General features: G+C 43.5%; 1 pseudogene; it reads left to right on the top strand.

The window, feature by feature from the left end:
- The first annotated feature begins 8484 nt into the window (after window positions 1–8484).
- LOC102472524 (protein FAM32A pseudogene) lies at window positions 8485–8787 on the top strand (annotated as a pseudogene).
- The last annotated feature ends 1224 nt before the right edge of the window (window positions 8788–10011 follow it).

Below are 10011 nucleotides of genomic sequence, written 5' to 3'. Positions count from 1 at the left end.
AAGTTTCTAGGACTTGAACAAGATAAACCCGGGAAACCTGTGGCCCATTAAGACCAAAATGGTCAACAGTCACCAAAGCTTGTTCATGCCTCAATGTCTTCTATAGGAGGATACCTCACGGAGGAAGATCACTGTGATAAAATTAGTTAATTCATATTGAAAAAATTCAAGAGGTCTTCAAAATTTCATAGAAAATATTATGAGAAAGCTATTCATGGATTTCTTTTTTGCACCAAAATAGTCTCATACTGTATTTCCATTTCTCCACAAACCCTCATATAAGGGTGCACATCACTGGCAAATCAGTGAGGTACTCATTAAACGTTAATTGCTATTATCATGGTCATCTAAGCTACCTTGAAAGAGATAAGGAGATGAAGAGAGAGGAGGCCAGAATTTTTGCTATCTCATGTTATTTCCCATTTTCACCTTTTAGACAATTTGATAGTTTATAAACTTTGTCAAACTCCCATGTTTCTGTGTTTCTTTGAAAAGAAAATCAGGTAAAGCTCAGTATTACACAACAGTATAAACAAGAGAGACACTAGTGAACCGAGTTCTCTGTCTTGGAAGAAAACAGGTCAGCTGTGTAACTAACTCAGAGTCTCACCAAAATAATAATAAACTGCCAGAAATACTTCCCAGGACAGATGGTATCTTTTAATCCCAATGTACAGCCTAGCCTCAACCAAAATGCCCAAATACACATATAACTACCATTTTTTTAAGTTACTAAAAAACAGAGAAATGCTCACTCGTGAATATACAAGTAAAGTGAAAACTGAAGTTAAGGATCTCTCACTTGCCAAGTGGTAAGAGTTTCTCATAAACAACATGCTTTACCCCCTCATTTCATCCTGCTAATAAACCCAGGGGCAACAACCCAACTTTATCAATGGTTCTCAGCTAACATTAGACAAGTTAGATCTCACTCATCTTTCTGTGGGCTCCCAAAAGTAGTAAGGGCCATCCACAAAGGGAAAGGGAATGGTGAGATAGATAAAAAGAGCTCTTGGGAAATAACCCAACAAAAATTTACCTGTTGTGGGGGGCCAGCAGGTTGTGTGGTAGTTAAGGCACTGGAGCCCACATGGCCAACTCCATGGTATAAGTCTCAGACCCAGCACTTGAAAAATTACACCAGGCACATGTGCGTGCATGCCCAAAATCCCAAGAGGAGAATGGAGGAGAAGCAACTGGCATGGCCATCCCCTCGGAGAATGATTTCTCACTTCCCCTCTCTGACTCTCCTGAGTGTGTGCATACACTATGGCAAAAAAAAAAAAAGTATTTTTAAATAAAATTTTTTAAAAATTGACTTGTTATGTAAGTAGCCCAAGGAGGGCTTAGGAAACAAAGTAAGGGCTAAGCCCTTTGGTTTTGTCTTTTCCTTTCGCTTTGTTCAGTGAAACAGCTGTGGTTTACAGACTTCAGGATTCAAACTCAGTATACACTGAATGTGAGTTAAATCAGTGAAGGTTCTCTACCTTGTCACATACTACCAAACAGAAAAATACCCATATCGAACAGATGAATTGTACCAAGTTTTAACCGAAATTATTGTCTGTTCCCCTACCCACCTCCCCAGCCAGTCCACTTGGAGACGCTTTTTACAAGGTAAATGTGCATGTGCTTGTCAGAGACTTACTTTTTGGCCGAACATAAACTGCTTTTATTGTTTTTTATCTAAAAGTTTATCTATTTTTTCTCTTCTGAGAGACACAGAGACAGGCACCTCCTCAGGGTCTCATACTGTGAACCCTGTTCTATCCTTAGCTTTCTCAGATTGAACCAGGATCTACACCCCCATCTTCCATGTGGCCCATCTTACCCCTTCTCAGCCGGGCCGGAAGCTCAGCTTGTTATTCACACCACACCAAAATTTCAACTATTTCATTGCCACCCCTAAACTTGAAGGGAGATACTGGCAATCAAGCCTTTGCCAGCAAGACGGGGCAATTGCCTGGCTTGTCAACTAGAGGTTTATAACTTCACCCAAACTCTGTGAGCCCCCTGGTTCCAATCAACCACATGTGCCATGCCTCTGACAACACAATATACAGATGTCATTCACCTCTGTGTTTTCAAAAGGCAAAATCCATCTTCAACCAAGGATTTCCCAGGTTGCTTCTAAAGAGATGGTTTATATGTGTGTAAACAGAAATTAAATGTGCAGTTTTATGTGAGTGGGGAGAAAGCAGACAGTGGGGAATGGCTCTCCTGCCAAACGTAAATAATGTTTGTTGAAGCAGAATGCCTAGGAGGGCCCGAGAGACCGTGTGGTCAGCATGAAGAGTAGATAGCATGCCTGGGAAACCCGCCTCCTCCTCAGGGGCTTCATGATAGCCAGGGTTGACCTCGTTACAATCCCATGAACAGTCGACAAGCTGTGAACAACTTACCAGATGAGCAGCTCTAGGAAATGCTTAATGGTCAAGGCCAGGAGCATGGTGATGAAGTGTCATCAGCTTAGTCTTCTTCCCTTAACCCCTACCATTGTTTTTTAAAATAGCAATGAAAGGGCCAGGAAATGACTTAGCTGAGGTCAGCAAAGGATGACAAGTTGTTCAGTCATACATCCATGTATTAGGTTGTTGGAAAAGTCACGTTGCATTTTTGCATAGAAAAATATATCATGACTTTTCCAACCACCCCATTGTCCTGTCCTAAGGCTGGAGCTCAACACATTACAGTGCTAGGGTATAGAGAAAATGGTAGCTCCGTGGACTCCTGAACCAAGTTTCTTCAGCTTACACAGGCCTCTCTCTACTGAACTAGAGAGACTCAAGTTTACCTAAGAGAAGGACCCCAGGATCTCTTTGCACTATGAGGTTTTGCCTTTGCCCTTGGGTCCAGGTGGGATGGAAAACCACCAAAGTCCTAATCTTATCTTAGTGGTCCTCACTCTATACCCCTCTGCCAGATGGGCCTCTATCTTTTCTCATCTCCTTCTTCCTGTTTTCCCATCATATACATTTCCTTTACCCACAGACACTCTTGCTAAGCACCAACTCTAGTCTCTGAAGACACAAAGGTGAGAGCCCAGGTCCTTAAGTTAGAGAGTCCACTTGGGAAGCATATATATACCACAACTGACAAGGCGCCTACTCCAATTGTGAAATCCAAGTTCTGGGAAGTCTCCAGCTCTTCCTCCTTGGGCTTCTTCCAAAGTTAATACTCAGTGATGGCTCCCTGTAAAACCTAGTCCTCTCTCACTAGGGCTTTTGCAAAGTCTCTGACTAGACTCTTCAAATCTAGTCTGGTCTCTTTCAGAGAAATTTCACTTAGCCTCTAAAACTATTGTTATATTGCCTGTTAAAACTTCAGTATAACAGTATAAACTGAAGAATATGTGAAAAATAAACTTAAATCTACACCCTAGGAGTAGTTAGCTAACATTTAAAATATCCCATCATAAATCCACCCTCCAGAATGAGAGCAGGGTAGAGAAGGGATTGTGGCATAGCCATACCATCATCTCATCTCTAACCAACCTTCAATCTTGTTCAAGCACTTCAATATTGTTCTCTAAATCTGCACAAAGTTCAGTAATCACACACTGGTAAAATACGTAGTGTTGGAGGACTAGAAAGTATATGTAAGCACCACCACCCTATAAACAGTTTAACATCCAGCTGATATGGTTTGAATGTGCCCCCTCTAAAATTCAGGTGTCATCGTTGTGATGATATTAAGAGGTGTGGCCTTTAAGGGATAATTAGGTCATGAAGGCTTGGCCCCTCGCAAGTGGAATTAGGTGCCATTATAAAGGGACATGATAGAGAGTCTGTTTCCCTTTTTCTATTCTGTCATATGGGAATACAATGTTCCTCTCCTCCACAGAACACAGCACTCCAGGCAGCATCTTAAAAACAGAGGGAAGCCCTCACCAGATGCTGGCATCTTAATTTTGGGCTTCACAGCCTCTGGAACTGTCAGAAATAAGTGTTCTTTATAAATTACCTAGTCTGCAGTACTCCATTATAGCGACACAAATGGACTAAGCAGCAAACCCAGCAGCAGTGCCCCGAGCCTAGAGCTCTCTTCAGTTCTGTGTACACAACTCTGCTTGACCTGACTAAAGAAAATTTTGGCTGATCTCATCATAGAAATGTTTGCCTTAGAGTAACAAAGTGTTTGTCAGAAGTGCCAAGGGTTAGACAACAGGACTTAACTTGAGTTTGGGGAATGGATTGTAAAGTGCTTTGGGCAAGTTAGCTAGCATTTTGCCCTATGCCAGAATTTTGTCTGAAAGTTGTCAGCATTGCAACATACCACCTAACATAGTGAGACAGTGTGGGTAGGGACATAGAGCTCCAGTTTCTCACTAATAAAGCTAGCCATCTTTACCAAGATAACCTGGGAATTACTGATCAGCAAAAATGGCTCAAATCAGTTCACAAAGAAATCTTCTCAAAAGATGGCTTGGGGCTGGCCAGTCTTCTGTTTTAAAACCTCTACCTCTCATTGTCAAAATAGGGACAAGTCTCACTAAAATGTCCTGAAGCACCTACAACAACCAGTCTCATCTTGACTGACCTTTCTGAGTAACTGGCCTCCATTTTCTTTCTCCCTTTTACCTTTCCCATGAATCATGGAATGCCAACCACCACACCCAATGCCATCTCCTCTTCTCTTTTATTAAGTCTTGGGACATGGAGCAGGCAAAATATGGAGGTCGAAATATGTTTGTGATATAATGCTTTTTAAATATTGCCCAATTTTACAGTTCTTTTCCCTACTGCCTTGTAGCAAAGGTGAAGGGCTGGGCCTCTCAGCCCTTTGACAGCCCTCAGATGGATATAACACAAAATCTAAAGTTACTATCAAGGGTTGGGAAGCCTGTCTTCACAAAGCTACATCCTCCCTTCTCCTCCTCTTTCCTTTCCCCATTTTTCATATCCACTCATTTCAGGGCCAGGTTTGGATTTGTGGCCAAAAATATAAAATTAAATTACTATTATTTATAATATCTCTTCTTAGTAGGGTGGATCCCAAAAACTGATTTTTTGTTTTGCTGAAAAGACTATGGGTAAGAATACAAAATAAAGGGACCAGAGAAGACTAAATTGTACTACATGATAAAAGGATGGAGAAATCCTAAGACAGAAGACCTGATAACTGGCAGGAGAGGTCAGGGAAGTGGAGACAGAGAAGAAATAGGGGAGGGGGAATTAGGTCACATCTCAACTGATAGTTACAGCCCCAGGAAGCCATCTCTCTAAGTCCATTTTGTGCTGCTATAACAAAATACCGAAGACTGAGTAGTTTAGAATGAATAGAAATCTATTGGTTCTATTGGAAACTGAGTAGTTCAAGATCAAGGGGCCAGAGGACCTGTCAAGGGCCTTATTGTATCATCCCATGGTGGAAGAGAGAAGGGCAAGAGAAGGTAGTGGGGGTGGGGAGAGCAAGCAAGCGAGAGCAAGCGAAGAGGCCCAATTCATCCTTTCATAATGAACCACCCTTGCAATAATGGCACCAATCCATTCATACAGGGGAGCCCTCAAGGCCAAATCACTTCTTAAAGTTCTCACCCCTTAAAACATTGGGGATTAAGCTTCCAACACATGCTTCTTGGGGGACACATTCAAACCATAGCACCATCCCTGCCCTCCCAGGTAATAATTCTCACCTTCCTCTTTTTCCCCTCAAAGCATTCAGGAAAAACACAATTTCTTGTCCAAGCCAGGTACCTAGTAACTTTGACTTCAGAAAATCTTTCTTTGTGGGCTTCAGAAAAGACCCCTTTCTCCCTAAGGTTTATGGTATGGAGAGGGGAATCAGAAAGATGAATGGCTTCCAGAAATCCCAAGACTGTTGTGTTCACCCCTTATCAGGGACCATGGCAGTCAGCAGCAGTGCCAGGTCACCCTGATTGCAGTGCCTCTCCCAAGGCCCTCCTTTGCCTTGCTCCCCAGAAGCAGCCAGCTGGTCATCCAGCCTCCAGCTGTCCAACCCAGAAATACCACGTTTCCAGTCACTCAGGTTCAAAATTCTTCAGTCATGTTTGATCCCTTCTTATTCATACCCCATACTCACTCAGCAACTCCATGCAGCCCATCTTTGAAACGTACCCAGAATGCGACCCTTTCCCACTCTCCTCACCAGCTATGATCCTTCATCACCCTCCAAACACTAAGCCTCCTACCAAGTCCAGTTTATACCTTCTTCCCCTTTGCCCTCCTCAAGCAGCCAGGGTGACCCTCATGACCATTTCTGCATAAACCAGATTTTTCACACAACTCCATTTCACATAAACTAGATCTTGTCAACTTTCAGTTCCAAGCTTGATGTTGGCTACCCTTGACAAGCCTCCATATTGCTCCCTGAGCACACCTAGACAGAAATATGCCCACTTCAGGACCTTTGCTCTAGCTGTTCCCTGATATCCACCTGGCTCCCTCCCTCGTATCAGCGTCTCAAATCTTTTTCTAAGAGAGATTTTTGCTATAGAATGTGTGCGCTCACCAGAGAGACAGAGTGAGAGAAATCACCCCTCAGGGGAGATGGCTGAGCCGCAATCCCTTCTCCTCCATTCTTCCCTTGGGATTTTGGACAGGCATGCACACGTGCCTGGCTTGAGTTTCAAGCCACCACGTCCAGGACCCAAACCTTGGATGACTACCTGGGAGTCCAGCAACGTAACTATTATGCCATCTGCTGGTCCCAGCATCTCAAGTCATACCTTCTCAGTAAGGCCCCCCTTGACCATTCCATTAACTACACCCTGTGCCTTCCAGGACTCTTGACCCTCTTCATCCCAATTTCTGTTTCCTTTATCCAAGTGCTTATTGCCTTCTGGCATATCATAAGTTATTCGTTAAGCTTATTACTGATTCTGTATTCACTATTTTAATTATATTACATATTAAAGAGTACTGTACCTGCTATTTATTATGCTTAGTTACTATTAGTGAACGTCTATCTCCCCACTAGACCATAAGCCCCGCAAGGGCAGGATCTAAGTCTGCCATGTTTACGGATACAGCTTTAAACTGCAGAAGAGTTCCCAGCACCAAATGTTATGTGTTCTAAAGGAAGGAGTAAATGTACAGACATACGTAAGGCTGAATGGAGAGAAGGAAGGAAGGAGGTATTAGGACCATAGTCAGTGCCCTGATAGACAAGGCATCCCCCATCTTGGTGATGGAGGTAAAACAGCAGCTGTGGCTTGTGCAGGAGGGAATAGGTGTGTCTACAGGAGAGGAGCCATAGAACACACACAGGGAGGAGGCAGGGTTTCTAAGCCAGCACTTTTCACAGTGACTCACTGGACAAGCGGAAGTGATGATGCTAAAGAGATGCTGAGCACCTGAGGGCCATCTGGACACACTCCCCAGGCTGACATAGGTGTCTAAAGGAGGTCTGCACAGGCCAGAAAAGGACACCATGATGGTTTTAAGCCTGGCAGATTCCAAGGCCCACAGAGAAGAAGGTAGAAGACTCATAGCATCTCCATGAGTTTGATAACCAAGAAGACAAAACCTCCATAAATACTATTGTTTGGGGTTTCATAAAACACAGTAGATGTGACTATATATTGCCAAATCACAAGAGGAAAATAATCCTTTCCTCAGTAAATCTCAAGGGCTTATTTTCAAGGATGAACAGAATCCAGTCTAAAGTGATAAACAGCTTCAAACCAAGAGCTTAAAAATTTAAAGAGTTCTTCAAATAACTTCAGCTCCTGATGCAATCATTCCAACTAGCATGTCAGACTTTTCAGTAGATAAATGTGTAAAGAAACACTATTGCAACCTAATCAACATTTTAGGGTGTGTATATCTGTGTTCATGTGTATTCCCAAAAGCAATTACTGAATAGGCTGGAATAATGCTAACTGTACTAGATATATTGAAGGATCACACACACACACACACACACACACACACACGTTCATGCACACACATTACTGTTACCAAAGTTTTCTCAATCTAATCATTTCGTTTTTAAAAAATCATAAATTTTGGGGCCGGCAGGTGGCATATTGGTTAAGGGCATCGAACTCCCACATGGCTGACACTGGTTCAAGTCCAGGACCTGGTGGCTTACCATCTCACTTTCCCTCTCTGTCCATCTCTGGTTAATTTTAATAATAATAATAAAGTTAAATAAAATTTTTAAAAATTTTTCTTAAATTTGCTAAAACTTTTCTCAATTGGCATGGGCACTCACCAGAGTGAGAGAAAATGAGAGAGCAAGCTGCCAGGTCCGGGACTCTAACCACAGTAGGCCATATTTGAGACCAACACCTCATTTCTTAAGTCTTCCACCTATAAACTGCATGCTCCTCTAAAATTCATTGTTTTCTTCTCAATTTAAATAGCCTCTTCCATCTCTCTAGAACTCATCTTCCACAGCGCCAATCAAAAACTTTACTCTCTACAAACCGTTATACAAACCTCCTTTCCTCCTCTAATCTCAAGAATTCAACAAGTGGTCTGCAAACCGAAGTGTGGGAGTCTACTCGGTAAACTAGGCACAGGCGTCATGGCGGACTACGAGCAGGTCCAGAAGGGGCCTCTGAAGCTAAAAGGTGTCGCAGAGCTCAGCGTGACCAAATGGAAGAAGAAAAAGAAGGACAAAGACAAGGCAAAGCTGCTGGAAGAGATGGGGACGAGCAAAAAGAACGAGGAGGAAAAGCGGCGCGGCCTGGACAAGCAGACTCCGGCCCAGGCGGCCTTCGAGAAGATGCAGGAGAAGCGGCAAATGGAAAGGATCCTGAAGAAAGCATCGAAAACCCACAAGCAGAGAGTAGAGGACTTAGACACCTGGGTACTCTGATGGAGCATTACGACATCACCAAAGTCAGCCGGACGAAGTAGCGTCCTGGCTCTGGGTGTGGAGCGGCACTGAGGGGAAGCAGAAGGAGATGCCAGGATTATGTTGGGCCCGTTTGTCATTTTCTAGAAATACTTTTCTGTCACAGACCCTTGCATCTTCTGCCTGGACAGCATTTTTCAAAGCTGTGTGCCCTCATTCTGGAACATGATTAAAAGCAAGACGGTCCTTTCAAAAAAAAAAAATATATATATATATATATAAGAATTCAGCAAGTTGCTTAACCTCTCTGAGTCTCACTTGCCTGCCTAGACATACAAGGTTAACAACACCTGAGAGCTGCATGGACTAAAAGAGATGGCCTGCGCTGGCATTTTCAGAACTCTAGCGGGCTTCACCCGGGAGAGACGCATGGGAGCCCTTGGTCCATCCCAAGTGTGCTTTCCCAGGCTTTGTGTCCTGCGCTCTGGCCAGTTGAACTCTGGCTATGACCCTGCATTTATCGGGAAGCCAAATAAGCTAAATGATCAATGACTAGGATGTTTTAATACTCAGCGTTGACCCTGAGGCCCTGCAGGATCCAATGAGGTTTCTGAGTTATCTAAGAAAGATTGAACACATGTCCGTATGGCATGTGTATTTTATTGTATTCTAAACTTCTTTGAAAAAATTTATGATGAGTACTTGGCAGTGTTTCTCTGCATGTGTTCCAATAGGTTTTACACAACAAAAAGGCCCTATTGTCAGAATTGGAAAATGTTTGTTCTGCCTGCTCTGCACTCATCCCTCTCTTCCCTGGAATCTATACTTCGGATTTCCTTTGGGGACCCACCGCACTCCCAGCCCTCCTGCAGTTCATGTAGCTCTCACAGGGTTGACCCCACACATGCACACTGCTTGGTCCAGGAGTGGACCCTGGACAATCAGTACTTTCTATTACTCTGAAGGTCAACTGCTGAGTGAGCGTGAGATTCGAGCCAGGCAAGGACTCAATTCAGGGATTTTACTGTAGCCCACTGGGAAGGAGAGGCACTTTTCTCTCCATTAGGATTGCTAGTTATAGGATGTGGTAAGCTCAAGATTGCTGGGAATCACCACATGAACAGGGCTTGCTTAAGAAGGCAATGCTAGCCCAGCCACAGGCAGTGGAATGCTGCTGCATAATGCAGGAGCCACAAGAGGCCCAGGTTCAGATCCTGGGGCAGTTGAACATGTCAGGCGGGCCCG

The sequence above is a fragment of the Tupaia chinensis genome, unplaced genomic scaffold, assembly GCF_000334495.1.
Source record: "Tupaia chinensis unplaced genomic scaffold, TupChi_1.0 Scaffold143720_1, whole genome shotgun sequence".
Taxonomy (NCBI): domain Eukaryota; kingdom Metazoa; phylum Chordata; class Mammalia; order Scandentia; family Tupaiidae; genus Tupaia; species Tupaia belangeri.
The sequence above is the reverse complement of the archived record's forward strand: the minus strand, read 5'-3'. Positions and strand labels throughout refer to the sequence as shown.